This window comes from Neofelis nebulosa, chromosome 8 (genome assembly GCF_028018385.1).
Source record: "Neofelis nebulosa isolate mNeoNeb1 chromosome 8, mNeoNeb1.pri, whole genome shotgun sequence".
Taxonomy (NCBI): Eukaryota; Metazoa; Chordata; class Mammalia; order Carnivora; family Felidae; genus Neofelis; species Neofelis nebulosa.
In genome coordinates this window covers 16,737,003-16,760,927 of record NC_080789.1, presented here as the reverse complement: position 1 = coordinate 16,760,927, position 23,925 = coordinate 16,737,003, and the positions used below count along the sequence as shown (strand labels likewise).

General features: G+C 41.9%; 1 pseudogene; it reads right to left on the bottom strand.

The window, feature by feature from the left end:
* LOC131483784 (zinc-regulated GTPase metalloprotein activator 1B-like) overlaps nucleotides 1-12,276 on the bottom strand; it is a 60,557-nt pseudogene extending 48,281 nt beyond the window's left edge.
* Nucleotides 12,277-23,925: the final 11,649 nt, after the last annotated feature.

The following is a 23,925-nucleotide window of genomic DNA, read 5'->3' as shown; positions in this document are numbered from 1 at the left end:
GAATATTACTGTTTCCTTAGCCTGGATCTCTAACATTAAGACTAAACCTTATTTACCCTTAACCTGGCTTCTATCCTTTCCCTTGCCTTTACCTGACACTAGCTCTGACCCAACACTCACTGATTCTCTCAATTTGAATCCTTTTTGGTCTTCGAGGGCCAAATCCTGTCTCACTACCTCCAGGTAGCCTTCCTTGACTTCTCTAGCCCCAGAGCACCTGGGACTCAAAAAATGTGATACCTTCTAGAAAAATTCCCTGCACCAATGCCTTTTTTCCTCTTGTTCTCTGCCTCCTTCCTTGTGATAGCTAAACTGTATTGATAACCTACCACGTGCCAGGCACCACACTAAATGATTTTATATGTTATTTTATTTAATCCTCATACCATTTCCATTTCACAAATAAGGAAATCAATGTTCATTGAGAGTCAGTCCTTCACCCAAGCATCCTGGTTGTTTACAGAGCTTAGTAGACAGTATTCTCTCTTATAACATTTTACTGCATCCCAGATCCTTTGGGTCCAAGTAAAAGAGTCATTTTCAAGAAAAATTCACACATGCACTGACACATAAGTCTGCATTCACTTTTTTTTCTCTCTCCACTGTGAGGCCTTAAGGGCCTGGGTCCTGTCTCTGTCAGGTCTTGTGTCTGCTCAGAACAATAACTCCAATAAATATGCTGATTGGCTGAGCTGAGGAAGTTTGGTATTCCCATAGTGAGGCTGATGAAACAAGTAGCCGATCAACAGTTTGAGGTTATTTGCAAAAGTGAAATATACTTAATCAGGCCCGGTGATTGTGGCCAAAACTCTAATGAAGGATGCAAGGTTCAGTGGAGACTTGTACCCTGTGCTCACGTGGCACTCCCCATACACCTCCTTCCAGTTCTATTACAGAAATGGAGGCAAACCTCTAACTGTTCTAAGCATCCGAGAGGAGGGATGTAAAGTAATTTTTCACTCAGTAGATGAGGCCGGGACAACCAAAGCTGAAACGAGAATTTTGCAAACACAAAGAAGTTTATTAGTCTGGGCAGAAAGTCAAAATCACTAATTTTTCCTGCAGACACATTTTTTGCCTCATTCTTGCACTCCTGGGCTCTGGTGCACGCTGACCTCTGCAGTGGGTGAGAGGGTCGTTAGTTTAATTTTGCATGATGGAGATCGTGGCTCCCAGTTCTTCCTGCGCTGGGCATGTTTCAGGGGTATCACAGCCTCATTGCCCCCCAAATGTAGCTGCTGCCCTCCAATTGCCCTCTCCCCATCCAAAAATGTATATGCGTGGTGGACTGAAGAGCTGTGGCACCTTACAAATTATCCATTCAGACTGTCAAGCATCTTTTGTTTGGAAGGAAAGGAGATGTGACAAATGTAAACACTGGAGAATGGGGCCTGCTACAGAGGACGGATGCCATGTCAAACCTGATAAAAGCTGATGATGCATTCCTTCGCTGTTAGTCAGCTGGCTGCTCTCTCCCTCCAGCTCCCCTCAGCCTCTTTTTTCTCTGCTGTGATATTTTCTTTCATTCAGACCCTGTAGGCATGCTCTGGAAGCAAGGTTCTGATTAGTCTGAAACTGCCTACCTTCTGTTTTTATTTTCGTCCATGTTTCTCGTTTGATGCCAGGCTACAGGGTACAGATACAGATCACATTAGATGAGGGCCTCTTGTTTCCTAGGACACAAGGCAAAGAGGATTCCTTTCTGTCACCCTGAGTGGAAGGACCATCTGGTTCAAATGCTGATGGAGGCTGTGCCTTCAGTTATTGAGGTCCTGGTTTTATAACATTTCCTGAGGTAGAGGTGCAGGTTGGAAGGCCTGGGGGATGGTCAAAGGAAAGGAATAGCCCAGAGCAAGTTGTGAAAACCAAATCAGCGTTTTACTCCAACTCCATCCCTAAGACATGACTACATCATCTTCTAGCATGTTGAAAGTGGCACTCAAGTCGGACGTGACTGGCTATGGATGGTACCTCTTAGAGTGGCCGTCCAGGTGTGGGGTATCTCTTGCTAGCTTTGGCCATGTTAGGACATCTCATTTCTTCTCCATTTGTATAGCTCTTGCCTCAGATAAGCCACAGTATAAAGTAACAGTTAAGAGAACAGGTGTTGGGGTCAGACAGATTATGGCTCAAGTTCCAGATCCATCTTTTTCACTCTTAGTCAAGATTGCATTTGGTTGCAAGCAAGATCAATGTTGACCAGTAAATAACAGGGGAGCTATTCATCTTACACAACCAGAAGTCCAGGGGGAGGCAGGCCAGGGCCATCACAGTGGCTCAGGGATGCCATTGTGGACCAGCTTCTTCCAGCTTCCTGTCCTGCATCCTTAGGGGGTTACTATGGGACAAAAATATAACCCCAACATTCTCCATGGAATGTGGTTTATTTTCAGGAAAAGATATAATGATGGTGAGATAAACAAGCAAAATCATTCAGTGTCTCTCAGGGTTCCCAGGAGAGAGATTGCTCTCAGTTTCAGCTAGAACTACCCTCAGTGTGTTCCAAAGCAGAGGCTCCATGGGGCAAAGACCTCCAAAATCCTCCCCTGGGTCTTGTCAACTAACAAGCACATATGTGTCAACACAGCTGATGTCTTTTGTCCTCTTGCTATGCTCACTTATTTAAGAATGACTCAACTCTGAGCCGACTCTCTAGGCTTGACTTTACAACATTTTTACTATTGCACAGCCATGAACCTGAGCCAATGTGGTGATAGATTGGGGCCAGAAGGGGGGCAGTGGTGGTGGGCTTAGGGAAGAAAGAACCTGTGAGTGAGACACTCTTTCCCAATGGAGAGTGATTGGATGTGGAGGGCTCCATGTTGACTCTGGGTTCTTCACTTGGGGGAGCTGGGAGGATGGTGAGACCATGAATAGGAAAGAGAAAGTGAGCAGGAGGAATGTGTTCAGGATGGAAAACGAGTTCAGTCTGGGACACGGAGAGGTTCTGGGGTTATGCAAAAGCATATCCAAGGGGAGCTACTAGGCTGCAACTGGAAATCCAGGCCTGGAGTTCAAAAGCGAGGTCAGTAAGGTTAAAATGCAAGAACTATTTAATGATATTAATGAGAGAAGATAGACATTTTAAAGTTTTGGACTGAAATGGTGAGGTATATTCCCATTAGTTATGGGCATCCATCCCATGATGGAATCTACAAGCTGAATAAAATGAAGTCTGCAATTATCTGGTGAATATGATCTTTGTGGAGAGCCTGTTGAGGGGAAAACACAAACCTCTGGTTCCCCATAACTGCAGGAAAATTGGGAAGGGTGGGTATTTCTGAGTTCACAGGAATAAATAATTCATTGTGTTGTGTAAGTTTTGCAGGGTTTTTTTTAATACATCAGCTCATTTGAGGTTCATAAGAATCCTATGAATAAAGCAAGGGAGAGCTTTTTTTATTCATTGACAACTGAGGAACGAGGGACGCAGTCAAAGCCCATGATGTGTACAGACTTGAACAGCTAAGCCCACGATAGATACGAGATCCCATACCAGCTGACCCAGTGTAATTTCCACCCTGGCTCACAGAGGTGCTGGGCCTTCTAGATCCTTCCTCTCAGGCAGTGCCCAAACAGGACTCATCAAAAACACTTCATAATACCACCTCCACTCTTTGATGACTTCATAGTGAACTGAATAAATGATTCTTTTTTTAAGTCTATCTATCTATCTATCTATCTATCTATCTATCTATCTATCTATAGAATTCAGGAGGGACAGTGGGGAGGGGAGAGAGAGAGAGAAAGAATCTCAAGCAGGCATGAACCATGAGATCATGACCTGAGCTGAAACCAAGAGTCAGGTGCTTAACTGAGTAAGCCACCCAGGTTCCCCAACATAAATGGTTCTTCAACTTTGGTTCACTTGGCAAACTTGTAAGATGCAGATTTCTGAGATTCACCCTAAAAGATTCCACTCTAATACATGTATTAGTAAGTGTTCGTCAGAAAAACAGGATCAATAGATTACATATCCTTATCTATCTATCTATCTATCTATCTATCATCTATATATTATCTATCTATTTATTATCTATCGATCATCTATCTATCATATAGAGAGGGAAAGAGATATATTGGCAGATTTAGATATAGATACAAATACATTATGAGAAGTTGGCTCACATGATTATGGAGGCCAAGAAGTCCCAAAATTACAAGCTGGAGACCTGGGAAGCTGGTGGTATAGTTTCATTCGTAGCCCAATTGCCTGAGACCCAGTAGTGCCCATGGTGTAAGCCCTAGTCTGAAGCTTGGAGGAAACTGATGTTCCAGCTCAGAGAGATGCTCCAGTCAGACAGAAAAAGAGAATTCCCCCTTCCTCTGCCTTTTTGTTCTATTCAGTTCCTCAGTGGATTGGTTGATGCCCACACACACTGAGGAGGGTGCTGACTCAAATGTTAATCTCTTCTAGGAACACGCTTACAGAGACACTCAGAAATAATGCTTAAGCAGATATGTAGGCATCCCATGACCCACTCAAATTAATATGCATTGTTAACCATTGCAGTATGTCTGTCTATAGTCCAGGATTCTGCATTTTTGCAAGCATCCCAAGTGAGTGGGATGTGGATGGTTCACCCTCCATATTTTGAGAATCACTGAAACAAGGGGGAATATAGGTGTGGGAAAGATGTCTCAGCCCGTGTTCTTTTCTCACCCCCCTGCCCCCCATTCTCTAGATGAGGAAGAGTTGCTTATCTGATTAGCCAGATTCTGGGACATGGACTAGGCTATATTTACTGATGGACATGATCACTATTTCTTAAAATGATAAGTAGTTGTCTTTCTTATCCTCTTTTCTACTTCTTGCTACTGCTTTGATAGGAGGGACATCACTAAGATGAGCCAAGATCTCTCAATGCCTGACTACTTTCTCCTGTCTTTTGCTTTCTTTGTATGCTCTCTTGAATGTTGTCATGAAAACTCTGGTCCACTGGATCATATGGCCCAGCCAGAAGGTGATAATACCTAAGAATTGTAGTTGGGAGGAGGGGTCTTTGTAGGCAATTAGACTAGTTTGTAAGCTTCCCTCAGTCTTAACTGAGTGTTACATTGGATATATTAGGTATTGGTCTCAATAAACTTTTTTTTACCTTGGATACATTTGGTTTTGCTTCCTTTTTTTTTAAGCTTACAAAATTTTTATTTTATTTTTAATGTTTATTTTTGGGAGGGGGGAGAGGGAAAGAGAGAGTGCAAGTGGGATAGGGGCCAAAAGAGGGAGACAGGATCCAAATCAGGCTCCGTGCTGTGAGCGCAAAGCCCAACACAGGGCTCGAACTCGCAACCCTGAGATCATGACCTGAGCCAAAATCAAAAGTCGACTGCTTAACTGACTAAGCCACCCAGGTGCTCCAGTTTTGTTTTCTAGCTTCTTCAGGAATACTAGCTAACATTTACTAAGTGCATACTATGTGCCAAACAGTGAGTGTTTTGCATAAAGTAAATCATTTTATAATGACCCTGTGATAAAGTACTATTATTATCCCATTTTTTTCCCCCAGATGAAAAAAAAAAATTGCCCAAGGTTTTCTCACTTGTGAGTGAACAAGATTTGAATCTAGGGCATCTGCCTTTAATTGCACACACCTTGTCATTCCTATTCTCCTCTCACCCACTATAGTTTCCCATATTAGGAACTGCCTGGAGGAAGGTATGGGTAATAAAGGTCAAATGTTGGAATTCTAGGGACCCCTGCACATATACCATCTTGGTATGATAGAGGCCAACTCAAAAGCAAAAAGACACAAGAATACAAAGCCATTATTTGTCTGATTAGAATCAAAGCTTTATTTTGAATTGCATCAACTAGACAGATTTTTTTTTTCAATAGCTTGATGGACTCTTCTGAATGGGCACTTAACTCTGGCCCCTCTTAGCAGCTGTTGAAATTTCTATAACCTCAATGGTTCTGGGATCAACAGACGATGAAACTTTTTAGCAGATCCATTTTCTCTGAGCCAGCTGACAAGTACAGGGGTAGTATTCCCTATCTTAGAACAAACTATTAATCAGAAAGAAAGACAACAACCATAAATCGACAGGAATTGGGTACTATCGTCCCCGAATGACTTTGCCCTGCCAAAAGTGTTCTTGGCTTTATAACGTTGGTCGACACTGGCCCTAGCCCAGCGGTTTTCAGTTTTTCTTTATGGAGTCGAATAGACTAAACTCAGCACTTTCTCAGTCTCTCAAATAAGTGCACTGACATCATTTGGAAATTATAAGAATCCACATATCAGGCCAAATTCCACCCTGGGTTCAACATCCGCTCCCCGCCCCCCCTCCCCTCCCCTGAAATCAACCCCCAAGAGTATGGTTAAGTGAGGGTAGAACTTGGCCGGAAGCTTGTTATTTTTGCAGTTTTAATTACACATACCTCATCCATTTGACCAAATTAGGAGAGAAGGTTCATGGAGGGAAGCTTCGCCTATTGGCTTGCTTTAATGTCTGGTTCCTCAAGTACCTAACTTGGGAATTTCAGGAAAATAGTCAAGAATTGACATTTTACATTTTTACAGCTGGGAAGAACTTGGATCATTAGTATATAATCCAAACCCCATGGTTTTGTAGACCAAAACAAAAACAAAACAAAACAAAAACAAAAAAGCCCCTGAGATTTAGAAAGGAAAAGTGCTCAAGATCATATGAAAGGTATGGTGACCCAGGCCGAAGGCAAGAAAGAAAGAAAGAAAGAAAGAAAGAAAGAAAGAAAGAAAGAAGAAAGAAAGAAAGAAAGAAAGAAAGAAAGAAAGAAAGAAAGAAAGAAAGAAAGAAAGAAAGAAAGATCCAGGACTCTGCCTCCCTTGTTTAGTGTTCTTTCGAAACACTCAACTAGAAAGGATGATTTATCACAGAAGTTTGCTCCTGCTGTATTCAGTAGTTGGAAGGACCTAGATTTTAGAGCCAGGGAAGAGTAGGAGTGAATCCAAGTTCAAGTACTTCCTAGCCATTTGTGCCTAGTTTCTTAACTTCCATGGGTCTTAGTTTTCCTATTTATCAAACGGAGAGGACTAAGACCTACTTCCTAAGGATTTGTGACAATTAAGTGAAATGGTATTCACCAGGCAAGTGAAACACAGTAGCTGTTTGGTCTCCTTCTCCATAGAGCTTTTGGGTTATAAATGATAGAAACTCAAACTGGCTTGAGCGTAACAGGGGATTTGTTAGGCCACCTGTATGACTCTGAGTAGATTTTGGTTCAAGGGAGGCTGGTTCTATAGGCCTAAAGGTTAATATTAGAAATTATAGTTTTCTTCTGCATAACATAAGTGACACTCTCAGGCCAGCTCATGTTGGTGTGACAAAATGGATGTCAGCAGCTCCAGGTTCATATCTTACAAAGTTCCAATCCAGAAAAGAGAAAACTTTTATTTCCCAATATTTTTTACTAAAGATCCCAGAATTAAGTCACGCTGGCCTAACTCTGATAAAATATAGAACAGAGCGAGTCAGGTATTGAACAATTTACTGTGCCATATGCCGTATGGATAGATCAGAAGGTCAGGTTGAGGTCATATGCCCAGTCCTGGAGCTTGGGGGTCATGGTGATGGAGAATGGAGTGAACCTCCAGGAACACGTAGATTGAGAGGGGGCAGGGCTACTTTTCCATGAAACAATCCAAAGGCTCTTGAGAGGATGAAGGTGAATGGGCACCAGAGAAGCAAAAACAAGTTTCACTTCCCTTCTTTTTCCTCCTTGTTCCACCTTTGTCAACACTCACGAGGTTGTTTGTTTTCTCAAAATTGTTATACAACTTATCTATGCAAGAAGGAAATAGATAGTACTGAACTTAGTGCCTCTTGGGCTGAGTAATTAGACTTTTATGGTTACAAAAGAAAGAATTGGTCATAGGAAGTATTCTTTTCTGCTAGCGATGCTTTATCTTTCTTTATAAAATCAAAAAAGCAAATTATATTAAAATGGGAAAATAGTGCTTGCAAGTAGGGCTAAAAAATGCCATCTATCATTAAACATGAGTTGTCACACTCCATGGCACTATGTCCTATTTAGATGTAATATTGTTTATTGAAACAAAAGTTATTTATTAAACATTTACTGTGTGCTAGGCACTGTGATTGAGTTAAGTACTGAGGACACAGCAAGTACGTTAAAAATAGTTTTGAAAGTAATATACCTTAAGATTCAGTAAATGCAAAAGTATTTATTAAGGCCCAGCCATGTGTTGACCATCTTTCTAGGCAGTACAGGAAGTGAAAAATTAAAAGCCAGGAGAGCATGGTGATAAAGTACACAAGGCTTTGAAGAGAGATGACTGTGTGCTCAACATTTGGCTTCATCACAGATCCACTGCATGACCTTGGGGAACCTGTCATTGAACTCAAGTTCTGTAAAATGAGCATAAGAGTTGCATTTGTTTTTCAAGGTAATTGTGAAGATTAAAAGTTATAACGTATTTCAAGTGTGGCACATAGCACAAAGTAGGTTGCAAAATAGTAAGATGTGGAAATTTTTGCATCGACTTCCTACCATCCACCTTGAAGTCCCAACATGCACATATGTGCATGTGCACACCCCCACAACTATGCACACGCGTGCACGTGTGTGTGCAAGCACACACATACCATGGAGCCACTGATGTAATAGATGCAAGGGCTAAATATATATGCTGTGATCACCGTGGGCCAGAACCTGAAAATATTTTGTAACCTCTAGCTGTTTAGGCTGCCTTGCTACCTAGAAGGCAAGCCTGCAGCTTGCCACCATGCCACACGTGTCCACACACATGCGAAATGTGAATTGTTGGTGGTCCCTAAGAAACCAACCATACGAAACATTTGGGTCCCTGTGTGGTTCATAACTGTGATTCTCACACAGAAATTAGTCTGTTTGTAGTGAGGCCAACCCAACTGCTAACTGTGTGACAAAGAAAGTGAGAAGGGAGCTTTGAAATAGCATGGTCACTATGGACTAATGGGTACACTGGATTTATCCTCCCATGTTAAACAACTAGAGACCAGACAAAGCTGTGAAACATTGGTAGTACATGACACTGGGTAACTGGCAACTCAAGACAGTGATCCCTGAGAGAGGAGAAATCAATGCTTCCCAGGTTACTTCTTGGAGAAAAGTTCCAGGAGGTGTTACACAGAGGAGGCAGAACAGAAACAGAGCCCAGGAACCTCCTTAGTTGAGGATGGAGCTCAGGGAGGCCAACACAGGTGGAATTCTGAACTGAACCCTACATAGTTTGGATCTGCTCTTTCTTTTCCTCCTTTTTCTAGTTTCCTAAGATGGTAGCTTAGATCATTGATTTTAGATCTTCTTTTCTAATGCATGTATTCAGTACTATGAACATTTTTCTAAGCACTACTTTCTTTGCATCTGACAAATTTTGATACATTATATTTTTATTTAGTTCAAAATATTTTTAAATTCTCTTGAGATTTCTTTTCTGACCTATGTGTTATGTATGTATGTATGTATGTATGTATTTTCCAGAGGACATTATGTTTTGTTGTATGAATGTCAAATATTTTACAGTACTTATTTACCATATTTTATGTATTCCATAAAATAAGCACTATTTGAAAATATACTAGAATTCATAACAGAAGTAATGCAAAGAATAGATGCTTGAAACACATGCAGTAGGAAATTATTCCCAATTTTATCATCCAATCTTTTTGATAAGGAATGTTTCTAGTGCTATGGACCAACTTGATCTTCTTTGAAATGTGTTGTCCACTTTTATGTTTCAGTCACAGTAGCTATAAATAGTTATTTAAGGGTATCCTTGTCTAAATTCCCATCAATAAGAACCAATCAGGGGCACCTGGGTGGCTCAGTCGGTTGAGCATCCGACTTCGGTTCAGGTCATGATCTCACGGTTTGTGAGTTCTAGCCCCGCATTGGGCTCTGTGCTGACAGCTCAGAGCCTGGAGCCTGCTTCAGATTCTGTGCCTCTCTCTCTCTCTCTCTCTGCCCCTCCCCCACTCACACTGTCTCTCTCTCTCTCTCTCCTTCAAAAATAAATAAACCTTAAAAAAAAAAAAAGAACCAATCAATTTGTACTCTCAGTGTCACTGTCCCTGTTCACCGGAGTCTCCTCCAAATCAGAGAGCTCATGGACATTTTAGACGATCCCTGGTTTTGGTTTGTGTTTGATCAATATCAGTCCTTTCAGTCATATGACCTCCATCTTTGCTTCTCACACTCTTCTCCCACAGAAGATTCTGGACAAATACATTTAGACTTTCTTCCTTTGCATTTCCTCATACTTAAATGTGACCATAACAATGCTCTGATCAGGGTGAGACTGTGTTATTGGCACATAGTGGAGTTTTTTCTGCAAGCTTACTCCACAGAGACTGAAGGCATGAAGATCTAATACATTAGAGAGATCAAGTCTTGATCTTTGTGTTTCTAAAATTTTTCCCATTCCGTTTATGGATGTAATGGTTGTTCTTAATTTGCTTAAATCCTCTTGTGAAACCAAGTCTGTTCTTTTAATGATAACGATATCTGCCAAAGCAGCTTGCCTAGAAGTCTCATTGATAAGGCCATCAGGTTTTTCTTCTGCTAAATGTTTTAATCCATATTTTGAATCCAAAAGTGTTATGATCTCAGCAGGATAAATATCAATCCCTAATTCAGCATCAACCCCAAACATAAAAGCCACAGCACCAGGATCTGCTAATCCAGTGGTCTCTAATGGTATGTAATCAAAATTTCCCTTCTTCTGCATCAAATTCTCATTAGCTCTAAGGCCACCGTCCTTTACTGAATAGCAGAACCAACCGTTTCTAAGTCCTAACATTTCTTGGTAGGACTTTCCACCTTGGCTGACAGCTAAGGATTTATCCACTGCACTTCCTTTCTCAAGTTTATTTAAAATAACTATTAATCTTTTACTATGTTACTCTGTCTAAATATAGTTCAGAAGTATTGTCTTCCTAGCACCTAAATACCTGGTGATAATTGTGACTGGGATCTTAGCACCAGGACTAGAATTTTCCTTCATCTCAATGGGGACCAAATCAAGACAGCCCTCTTCTGCCTGCTCCTCTTCCTCATCCACAGGTCCAATAGCCTATAATGTTCTGGCCAACTGCACAGCATGCCTGTCCCTCATCTGAAGAGCTGGGACCCCCCATGTGTTATTTAGAAGTGTATTGCTTAATCTCCAGGTATTTTGGGATTTTTCTAGCTATCTATTTGTTACTGATTTCTAGTTTAATTCCACTGTGGTCTGAGGGCAGATATTGTATGATTTCTATTTCACTACATTTGTTAATGTGTGTTTTATGGCTCAGAGTGTGGTCTATTTTGGTGAATGTTCCATGTGAGCTTGAGGATTAACTGATGGCACTGTTGAGTTCAACTGTATCTTTACTGATTTTCTGCCTGCTGGAATCTATGTTTTATAGAAGGGTGTTGAAGTCTGAATTGTAATAGTAGATTCTTCTATTTTTCTTTGCAACCATATCAATTTTTGCCTCATGTGTTGTTAGGTGCATACACATTAAGGATTGTTATTTCTTCCTAGAGAACTGGCCCTTTATCATTATATAATTCCTTTCTTTATCCTTGATAATCAAGTGAAAGAGGAGAAGACAATGGGTAAAGATAAGACTATTACTCTGGAGTTCCATCATGAAAAATAACATGCTTTCTCACCAAAAATCAAGGTTTCTTAGAAACTATCACAGAAACTCTGTGTTGCACTGATGACACTTGTGCCCATGGCTGAGAACCTTTGAGCTAAAGCACTAGCTAGAAAATGGCAGATCCCCGCCCTCCCCCTCAATGATTCAATTACTCAGAAGACTCTGTTTTGAGGAAAGATTTATTGAGTGCTATAACTCTCTCAGGAGTAACCTTCAAACAGCACATTCTGGGCTACCTGAGGGAAGATGATGGTCAGGGGCATTGCTTTGAGATGATGGATGAAGGGAAGGGAACTAACATAAGTTGAAGGCCTGTGATGAATCAGACACTATAACAGGTGCTTTGACATGTATTTCCATCCAATAATATAGCAATATTTATTAAATACTTACCATTTTCCAGTTATCTCTTTTGACCTTCAAAACATGCCAATGAATTGGGTCGACAAGTATAGAATATTGCTTAAAACCATAGGCCAAAGTGCCTGTATTTTGATTCTGGCTCTACTCCTGGTGTGTTACCTTGGGTGAATTACTTACCATCATGTGATTCAGTATCTTCATCTGTGAAATGAAGACAGTAGGAGCTTCCTCCTCATAGCTTCTTTGCGGGAGGGCAGATACAAAGAGCTCTGTCATCATAGGCTAATACTGCCATTATTAGCCATATTACAAGTCAGGAAACTCAAGCTTGAAAAGCTGTGTCTGGGGTCACACACCCAGGACTTTGTCACCTTGGGGTGGAGCGGTAGACAGTGAAAGAAAATTTGACTTGGATGAGTAGATGCAGTGGGGAGTGCATTGAAGTGTGAGACAAGGAGATCTTCTCTAGAAGACAGCCTTGCAAGGGAGTCTAGATATTGTAAACAAGTGTGGTGGAGATGGAGTTTCCCCAAAATGAATATTTTTCCAAATTCATTTGCCTACAGAGGCATCCCTACAGATTGCTTTTTACAGACAAACATGCAGAATGGGTTCTCCTGGGAAGATATATGGGGAAGACCCCCCCACCCCAGTCCCACCCCAAGCATACATGATGCATCATGAGCTATTTTGGTTCAGGTTAGGGAGGATAACCTGGTGAAACCCCAAGGCCATTTGGTGGAAAGAGCTTTCTTTTTTTGCTTTCTGTACAGAGCTAGTCTTTGTAAACAGAGTTTCCCGGACAGGAAGAGGAAACTGGGTTCCAGTAAAAACAAGTCACTTGAGGAGAGACAGGAAGGAAGTTGTGTGAGTGTTTGGGGCTACTCACTTTGGTTCTGGATGGTCTTTTAGTCCCTTCTCAGTGGCCAAGGAATTTAATTAACACTGGAATAAAGCTGAGAAGGACTCTATGAGCTTCTAGAACCCCACCATTGATGCCTTGGGAGAGACATCCCATTGTGCCTAAAGCTTCCCATGCTTGCTATTCATACCAGCTGGGGGATTTAAAACCCTTTCTGACATCTGAATTTTATATTATGTTTAATTTCTTCAAAGTCTTCTGTGACTGTTGTCTGTAGGATTCATAATAGTCATGCTGATGTGGGCAGGACAAAGGGATTATCCCCATTTTGCAGATGAGAAAACAGTCTCTAGGAGAACACATTTCCTTCCTGAGGTCACATAGTTGGTGAGTGGCAGCGCTCAGGCTGAACTCAGAGGCTCATAAGGAGCCTGCTGAATGGCGGGGGGCTGGGAGTGGACAGGTGTTGGTACCAGTGCAGCTATGGGGAGTGAGGCTGGACTCAGAGGTGTGAACATAGCGGCTCAGTTTTCTGTACCATTGCATCCTGCTGCCAGCCCTGTGCCATCTTGTCACAGGGGGTCTCAGATATTTATTAAAATGTGTTAAAAGGAAACCAACAGAAATCAGGGCTGGCTTGGCGCCACAGGAGGGCTAAGCAGGAGTCCGGGCTGGGGAGAGTCCAGGGCACTGACATGGGGGTCTGGTGCACTGCACGCTTTTAATGAAAGACTGCTGGAGGCATGTGCTTGTAAACTGTACAGCACAACAGCAATACAATATGTGGCTCTGCCCTGTTCCAGTCAGAAAGGAAGATCCTGGGACCAGGAAGCAGAACGAGATGCCTTTTTCTGTCTCCATGTTGCCCTGCTGTGTTGTCAAACAGTGACCCTCCCGCATCCCTCTGTATCTTTATGCCTGCCCCATCCTCCCATCCCTCCTGCCTGATACCCCAAGTCCTTCAGGTGCACAGTCATCTTCCCCCATAAGGTCAGACCCCTTGGATGCAGTTTAAGAAAGACAAATGGAGGCAGCGTAGGGAGGCAAGAAAGCTTTGCAGTCATGCAGTCTTGGGGTTGCTTACACCAAGGCCTCCTGCACGCACCCTGGGCCTTATGGCAGCTCCCCCTCCTTTGCCCTCCACCATGGCCCAAGCCACAGGCCCAGGTGTGCAGTTTGGATGAGTCATATTGGCTCTTCAGAGAACACACAGGGAAAACAGTCTGCTCCTGGGATGCTGAGACAGGGCCCTGAAAGAGCTTTTAGGTGTGGAATCCAGGCAGCAGTGTCCCAGGCTGTCAGAGAGGGTGCTTTGTTCTTTCTCCCCTCCACCTGGCTCAGGTGGGCTGTCTTCTACTCATCCACATGAAGGGCTGCCAGCTTCTCAGCTGCCTCTTGCAGCCACCAGACGTTCACTAAGGGACATTGCCACTGTTTCTGCAAGTGCAAATGGTTTTTGTTTCTGGGGAAACTCTTCAGTTTTGAATAGTTAGCTTGGGAAGAGCGTCACCTGGTAAGTGCATCTGCCATGCTGAGGAAATACCAGTGAATAATAGCAGTAATAATGATGATAATAAAAATGGTGTACTTTAACAAACACCTATTATATGACAGACACTGTTTTAAATTTTTTTCATGTTTATTTGTTTATTTTGAGAGAGAGAGAGAGAGAGAGAGAGAGAGAGAGAGAATGAATGTGCATGTGTGCGTAGGAGTGAGCAGGGAAGGGGCAGACAGAGAGGGAAGGAGAGAGAATCCCAAGTAGGCTCCACGCAGTCAGCACAGAGCCTGATGCAGGTCTCGAACTCAAGAACTGTGAGATCATGACCTGAGCCAAGATCAAGAGTTGGACGCTTAACCAACTGAGCCACCAAGGCGCCCTGCCAGATACTATTTTAATCGCATTGCATGCCTTACTTTGCTTAGTCCTCACAGCAAAATGAGGTAGGTATGATAATATTTTAGGATGAAAAAGCTGAGACTCGGGGAGGTTACATACTTTTCCCAGGGACAAAGTATGTCATGGCAAGCACATGACAGAACCTGGATTCTGTCACTGGCCTTTCTGACTTCCCAGACCAGCCTGGTTGCCGCTAGTCCTCAAGGTTTCCCTCAGATGGTGAACTGGGAGTAACTTCATTTGTGCGTGTGGATATTATATAATGGCCTTTGCTGGTGTGTCCTCTCCCATGGAAGGAATTCCATGAGGCTGCTTGAGGCAACGTGCATACTCCTCTACCCATCCCGCCATGGGCCATGCCGGCCCAGCCTGTGAACCTTCATCAGTGCGCTCTGGGGACCCTTGACCTCACCTCCTCGTCCTGTTCTGGTCTCACTGACTTCTTTACTGTTCCTCAGACACATCAGGCATTCTTCTGTCTCCAGGACTTTGTGCTTTCTGTTCTTTAATTCTGGAATGTTCTTCACCCTGACTTCATTCAAGTCTGTGCAAATATTACCTTAGCTGAGAGGCTGTCTCTAACTTTGTGTATAAAAGAGCATCCCTTTCTTCTCTCACCATCCTGGGCTTCTATCCCTTTCCATTGTTTTGAGCTTCCTCATAACCCTCACCACCACCTGGCATAGTCTACAAATGGACGCTTGGCCAGTGTTGTTCCCTGCCATGTTCTTCACGTTTAGAACACTGTGTGGCCTGTGAGGTACTCAGTAAATAGCTGTTGATGACTATACCAGTGAATGAAATGTCCCAGGCACACTACTCCAGATCATGAAGCCAATCTTACATTGCAACTTAAGGCAAATGTTGACATATCAAAGTAGAAACTGATAAGAAAAAAATCCAGTGGGTTATTATTAAATACAGTGGTTAAAAATAGAGCAAACTTTTTTTAAACAAGAAAAATGTTTTTCTTATGCTCTTATACAGATTATATGCATATAATTATTGCATGAATATTTGGGATTTTGGACTTGAACCCAGCTAGAGTTACTTGCTATTATCTGTATGAAGGTGTGCATTGAGAACTCCATGTAGAAATTGTACATACTTTCTCCATGAAGTTTCCTAACTATTCCAGTAAGAATCAATACCTATTCCTTGAAGATGCCTTGAAGAACACTTTATCCATACCTCTGTAATAAATAAGGCAGCTAAGCCAAAATAATTTAAATAAACACTGGATATGAAATCTAGCAAATACAAATTAAAATTTTTCTTTTGAAATTCTATAGCTAGATGACTGGACAATCCATATAACCACTCTCAACTTCTCTTTGCATGAGGGTGAAATAATGCAGTCAATATTTCATTAATTCAACAAATATTTCTTGAGTATTTACTATGTGTCAGGAACTTTCACTGTATTTTTGATAGATCCTAGAACAAAACATACAAAAGATATCTGAGCTCATGGAGTTCATATTCAAGTGATAATGGATATTAAAAGGAGTTGCATAGCATCGAATGCCAAGTTAATATTAGATAATATAGCAGATGTGAGCTGCCCTCCTACCATCTACCTTCCCTTGCCCCAAGTTCCAGAGCCTCAATTATGTTTTGGTGTCTACCTCTTCCACATGTTTCTGGGAACACTGACCACACTCATAACCTCAGGAATAAATCCTCACCATGCTCCGTAACCCATTTGCCAGTGGTTGGGGTAGAGTTGGGAATGTGACCCAGGTCTGAAACAATGCAATGATGGAAGAGGGGGTTTACAAGAGAAAAAAGAAGGGATAGACTCATTTTGCCTCTGGAAATTGTCATATCCAGATGTTACATCTGGATCTGGCACATAGGAGTGAAGTCATTTCCTAAACTGAAGAAGAAGGGAACACTGAAGACACAGAGCAGAGAAATGGAAAAGACCTGGATTTTTTATAATAATGTCAGTCACAAACTCACCCAATTCTAAAACCTACCCCACCTTTGGACTTGCTGCTACATTTCTGAATTATTGAAGCCACTATGAATTAGCATTTTCTGTTACTTGCATCCAAAGGTACTCTAATTGATATAAATTATTATCATGATTCCATTTCTCTTGCTTATCAGCAAGATCTTTGGGAGTTGAGTCTGTTTCATGTTTATGCTTGTATTTGCACTACTTGGCATATATAGCACTATGTTTAATATAAAGTATATTTCAATGAAAATGTGTCTACAATCATGTATTTATAGCTTTGTATATATGTGATTTTTTAGACTTTTTGCAGGTCTCAGGTTCAGTGCTTTATGCAACAGTTATATAAGAGAATGATAAATACCAGCTTACTTCCAAAGGTTTGGATATTGAAGATACAAAAATTTTAAAAGAACCCCAATTTCAAAACCCATGTAGTTTAAGTGCAGGTTCTGAGATTCAGTATTCCTGAGGTGGGTTTATTTGAAGCAATGGCCTGTGGCCACACAAATATCTTTTATAAAGCCCTATGAGTATGGCTGAGGTTACAACTCCACTTAGTAAGCATGGATGTCCGAGCCCTGAGGTTGGCTGTGTATTGATGCCAGTAAACGACAGTTAGGGTGGGGTCCACTCTGCCCCATGATTTTGGTTGATGAGGTCATGGGAACCGGACAAGGTTGGCCCTGGGTCCTGAGCTGACAGCTTGAGGTATAGTGATGTAGTGTGTGCATGTCATGGGCCAATTACTCTGCTTTCACAGGTGGAGAAGCTGAGACAAAAACAGCAGAAAGACAACTGGTCTACCTCAGGAGAACACAGGATTTATGGGGAGAATTCTCATTGCTCCCCTGAATGTACCTGCCCCTCCACTGAGAGGACCCTTCAATTAAATTCTTCTTAATTTTCAACACTTATTCATTGTTAGGCATTGTAAGGGATATAAAGATAAGAAAGATACAATTTTCCCTCAAGGTACTAACCATTTGGTGGAGAATATAACAAGTGTCTAACTCATTTTTACATATGTTCTTTCAGTCATTCATTCATTCCTCCACTTATTCAGCCAACTTCTAGAAACTTGAAATAATGCAGCAAGTAATGCAGAGGCGGTCTCTGCTTCAATGGAGCTTGTATTATAACAGAGAAGACATATATTAAAGTGTTAACTACCTAATCAATGACTTAACTACATTGATGATCTGTGCCACAAAAGAAGGAAGTACGTAGAACACTAGCAGAGATTTAACAAGAGGTATGATCCAAATTGGGGATGCCACTACCTCTATTTACAGATAAGAAACTGCATGGGAAAGTAAGCCAGTTGCTAGAGATTACTCAGTTAGGCATGATGGAGCCAGATTGGCTCTCTCCAGAGTTCTTAACCACTCTACTCTGCAGGGAGATATCATGAGCTCCAGGATTGCCTTGGAGCAGGCAGTTGGATAAATAAGCCTGAGCCCTGGAGGAAGCTTCTGTGCAGGGGCTGTACCACAAATGAGAAAGCAATGAATACCAGCAGAGAAGTACACCGTGCTGAAGAGGGACATTAGGGAGAGAGTGCATCTATCTGACAGAAGCACAAATGACTTCCCAGGGAGGTTGCCTTTACCTTTAGAGCCTAAGAGAAATACAAAAGAGTTTCTGCAGTGACACAGAGATCAAGGGTATAAAGGGCATTCTAAGAAGAGAAAAGAATGTGAAAAAGAGGTTGGCAGAGGCAGAATGGTTACTTAAGGGGACCCTGCCAGGTCTTTCTTGTGCCTTGCCTATTGTTTCCAGACACCCTCAACAGCATACGGGGCTCTTACAGGCATGTGGGCACACAAAGTATTGTAGTTGGTGTTGAATATTCATTAGGACCCCAATTTCTACAATTCTTGAACAACAAAGAACCAAATTCAGCATCTATCCCACCTTGGAAACTGTGTCTCTGCTAGCCTCCTGGTCCATTCTTAATCCTAGTTTGAATAATGGGATTTTCGACAGGAATGTTGTTTAAGAAATGGGTGCCTAACATTGATCTAAATGCAGGGACAGAACTTCCATGATATCCTCTGGAAGTCAGGAAATCTTCAACCCACTGTGATCTCTGGCTAACACATTCCCAGACCTTTAGAACTGAAAGGGACCCAGAGATCAAGTGGCCCAAAACTCCCATTGACTTGAGACTGCCTGTGAATTGAGACTTAAAATATGAAGTGACCACCCGAAAGTCATGCAGCCCTTTACTCAGGAATTTTATTCCCTCTCCCAGACTCATCCTTTCTTCTCCCAACTCAACAGCTCCAGTAAATTTTTCTACCCTCAGGCACACACTTCCATTTATTATCTCACTGTATGGCTTTGTATTCTGCATCTACACTGCCCCCACACCTTTGTTTTTGTTTTTGTTTTTGTTTTTTTTAGAGAAAGAGAGAGAGAAAGAGAGAGCAAGCGAGCTAGAGTGAGTGGGGGAGGGGCAGAGGGGGAGAGAACTTTAAGCAGGCTCCACACTTAACACAAGACCAGTGCAGGGCTTGATCTCACGACCCTGAGATGACCTGAGCTGAAATCAAGAGTCGGGTGTTTAACTGACTGAGCCACCCAGGTGCCCTCACACCTTTGGTTTTTGTATGTTTGTTTTGCCATGTTTTACTTCGTTTTAACCATTTGTGTAGCATCATTGCAGCACAGGAGACTCTACTAATCGATTTACATGCATTATCTTTTGTAATCTTATGGTCATCCTATAAATTATAGATATTCTTATGCCTTTTTTTTTTTAATTTTTTTTTTCAACGTTTTTTATTTATTTTTGGGACAGAGAGAGACAAAGCATGAACGGGGGAGGGGCAGAGAGAGAGGGAGACACAGGATCGGAAACAGGCTCCAGGCTCCGAGCCATCAGCCCAGAGCCTGACGCGGGGCTCGAACTCACGGACCGCGAGATCGTGACCTGGCTGAAGTCGGACGCTTAACCGACTGCGCCACCCAGGCGCCCCTTTTTTTTTTTTTTTTTTACAGATGTAAAAACGGAGACTCTGGAAGATTAAAGTGGTCTCCTCCAGCTCATACAGTGGTTATTTATATGAGCCAGGATTTCAACCCGTGTCTACCTAATTCAAAGCCTGTACTCACATCCAGTCAGCTACAATGTCTCACCCGCGTCTTCTCTCTCATGGAAGCCTGATTGCTTTTAGGCTAGAAGCATTGATTGGCTAGCAGTCTATATTCTCTCTGAGACATGGGTGTCCCTACACAGAAGTAACAGGTTCGTCTTTTAGAAGTGTGCTTCTTATTGCTCCTTGGCCTTTTGGTTAAAATAAAGTACAAAAGTGTATTTCTTCCATGTGCCATCTATTTTAACAATAGCTGATATTTTCAGGCAAGACTGAAATAGACATTCATGCTGTATTATAATGGCTTTTCTTTTTCACCCAGGCAAATACTGTGATTTTTTAATATTAATTTTTGTTGATTTATTATCTAAAAACAGTTATCTAATCCGCAGAACTTTGGGGGAGGGGGAAAGCATTACTACATTGACTGTCCATTTTGGATAACCTCTCAATTTCTGTAGTTTATATATATATACCTTTTTGGGAAACAAAGAATCAATTTTATCTGGTACCCAAAAGGGTATGATGCCACATCTCATTGTGTTTTTATGTCTTTCTGATGGAGTGTTAGCAATGGCTCTTATCCTGGATCCATTTAGCCTGGCCTGGAACCAGAGAACATTATCTCCATTCCCAGAATGCTCTCGAATGAGCCTACATATCAAATTACCATATATCACCCAGGAACACCAGGACTCTTGCCACTTACTGTGAATTTACAGTTCTTCGTCCTCTTCCAAACTCCTAGCATTTCTTTTGATGTGAAAAAGCAATTTTAAAATGTACCATATCTAATATAACACATGGACATGTTCACCACACACATTCTTTTAATTAAAGAATCGGTACACTGCCTTTTGCTGACAGTTAACACCCATGCTTTAATGCCATTTTCTATTATTGATTTATGAGGTGCATACTCAAAGCAAATTAGGGAATAAATCATCGATGACATTGATTTGCTTACCAGCTCTCTAATAAATGTGTATAATTAATTGTGGGTGTGCTACCTGTCCCTGCTAGTTGAGACCTTCCCACGGTTTTGGCCTCTTCTCTCTGTTACACTCTTGGGCTTAATGGAGAAGGATTGGTGTAAACCTGAAGGCACAACGCAGGGGAGAGCTTAAGCCATCAATATGTGTGAGACCCTCAGGTGGAAAAGGAATTTTTGCACACTTCCTTCTCGTGAAGAGACCGGTGGGGAGGGAGTTTCTGCTTGCGTGAGGCAGCTCATTATTTCAAAGGATTTGCATGGGGCTTAATATTTCTCAACCAGGATGGCCATAGAATCAAGTGGTTTTTACTTTCATGGGCCTTGGTTTGCAGGTGCCAGGTAAGAGGAATAGGTGGTCACGCTTTTGTTTCGTTGGTCAAAGAACCTGCTCTTTAAAAAACAAGTCTTTTTTTTTTTTTTTTTTTTTTAGCGCAGGAGGGGTGCTCAGTACCCTTCAGGGAGTGGGGTCTTATGTGGCAGTAGGGTGCAGTGGGGATTGTACTTCCTTTAGAGCCAGCTTGGATCAAATCCCAACAATGTCACTTACTTTCACACTTCAGTGTACCTTTGGCAAGTTATTTAACTTCTTGATCTCTGTTTCCTTGTCTACAAAGAAGGAAATAATAGTAGCTCCTCTTAGGGTTGCTCTAAGGATTAAATGAGATAATTTGTTTGAAGTGTCTAGACTAGAGCCTGGCACAGAGTTGGCACTACATGGTCACCATTATTATTTATTATTCTGGAATCCGTGAATGGGCTTTTGTGTGTCTGTAAATCTGAAGATCTGTACAAACTTTGTGTGTGTATACATATATCTAAGGAGTGGGTCCATGATATTCATCAGAGTCTCAAAGGGATCCCACACTTCTCTAGGGTTGAAGACTTTCTACCCTCCTTCCTATTTTTGGAGCATTTCTAACTTGGGCCCTCCTTCCTGATTTGAACATGCTATTCCACCTGCATGGGATACGCTGACCCAAATCCTCTCCCTCCTTTCTAATAATAAGAATAATAGCAACAACAACAACAACAACAACGATAGTAATAACCTAATGTTTACAGAGCTTCTACTATGTGGTAGATCTTAACTTAGGTACTAATTTTTCTCTAAGCCTCATTTTCACATCTTGTAGGGCTGTTGTGAAAATTAAATGAGGAAATGTGGGCAGAGGAGCTGATACTCCATTGGTATATAGGAAATAATCAATATATCCTCTTGACTTTTCTGTTTTGCATATTTTTTTTTTGCATTCCTCAATGGATAAGAAGCATTAGGAGAATAAGCCTTTGTTGTTTTTAAGACCATTATGTTCTTGGATTGTTTGTTACTGGAATATAATGTAGCCCATTCTGACAGATACATTGCTATATCCCTCAGGGCCCAGGATAATCTGGCACATAATTAAACACTCAATAATTATATATTGACCAATTCAGTGAGGGAAAGAAGAAAAGAAGTGTGGGAAGAGGAGAGGAGGAAAAAAGTTGGACATAGGATGAAGTTAACTAAAATGACTCATAAGGGTTCATCTTCTCTACAGATGGACTGAAACAATAAATATTTTTCCAATCTATAAAAATAAGGATTTTCCACAGCTTCCAAAAGACTGAGATATAATTATAAAGGGAGAACATATTTTGAGTTATGGGATCCAGGAGTCTTGGGGCATCCTGTTCTTTTTTGGGTGGTCATCAGGTTAATCCCTGAGTATGGTATTTCCAATTCTCCTTGGTACCTGTGGTCTTCTGAGAAGGGAAGACTGTAGGATGCTCTGCGAGAAGATTCTATTGCATGTTATAGTGTTGCATTGATCCAGTATTGCATTCCTGGTCTGGCACAGAAATACCCACTTCCCTACCAGTCTTGTATTGGCCACATCCCAGTTCTCATTGGAGTGTGGCTCACACCTCTGTGTGTCTGACTCCAAAGGCTCTCAGTCGTGATGTACACTGGGTCTCAGCATACTCCTGGCTGCATGGCCACACAGAATAAAGAAAAAGAACAATTAAAAACAGATGCCTTGCACAACCACCAGGACTTCTCTCTATTTTAATCTCCCGAAGTGCTGTTTCTCAGAGCTCAGGAAGACTTTGGCTGGTGACATAGCAGTGTGAAGGACTGATGAATTGTTGGCATTCTTTTGTTCTGAGGAGAATAAACTAGTTTCAGTTAAAATAAGAACCAGATTGCCCCCAAAAATGTCTATGTCTTCAGAGTTGCCAGTTAAAAACAACTTCTAGAGTGTTTGAATGAGAACTTTTCCCAAGGATGGCTTTGGTGAAGGAGGAGAGGCTGCCAGATACTGCATCATTAACTAAATACCACAGAAAATGGCTCTATGTTTTATTGCTGTGTGTGTTAAACTATGGAGAACAAGAAATTGGAAAGCTCAGTTGTATTCAAAGAATGGAGAACAAAATGCTCCAGCTGTTCTGTTTGGGGAAGGATAATTCATAAACAGAAAAACAGGCAACACATTTTTGGATATGACTCAACAACTAGTTGGAGGCCATCATGGTGGCAGAACTCTTTTGGCCACCCAGCACCCCTCCCCACCTTCTCCCCTAAGATGTGTCTGAATACGTGTCTTAATTTGATCCTGGAGGAAGTCATGTAGCATGCATGAGACTGTCAAATTGCCTTGGTCCTTCTGGGTGACTGTTTCTTGCTCATGTGGGCCTCAGAGTGATGCACAACCTAACACAATACCAGGGCAGTTGCTATTGCTCCTAAGTTTGAGTTTAAAAAGAGAAAAAGGAAGAAAGAAAGTGGCAAAAGTGTACCCCCCACTGTTTCCTGTTAGAATCATATTTGAGCTTCCATTCAAGTCTGGAAAAATTCATCTGATGACATCTGCTTGACCTCCTGAGAAATAGAGGAGGGGTGGGGTTTGCCAACAAGATAACTTCCTCCTTCCTTCGCTTCCTGCAGCCTCCTGCTCCAGCAGCGCCCATGGCTGCCTTCCAGCTGGGCCTGGATCCTCTGCTATCGTGGACCCCACCCTGCACGTTCCTGTCTGCATCTGGAGGCCCCGCGGCCTCTGGCTGTTGGCCTACTAGAGCAAGGCAGACTTTCTCAGCCCAGCAAAGACGTTGGCTCTGGAG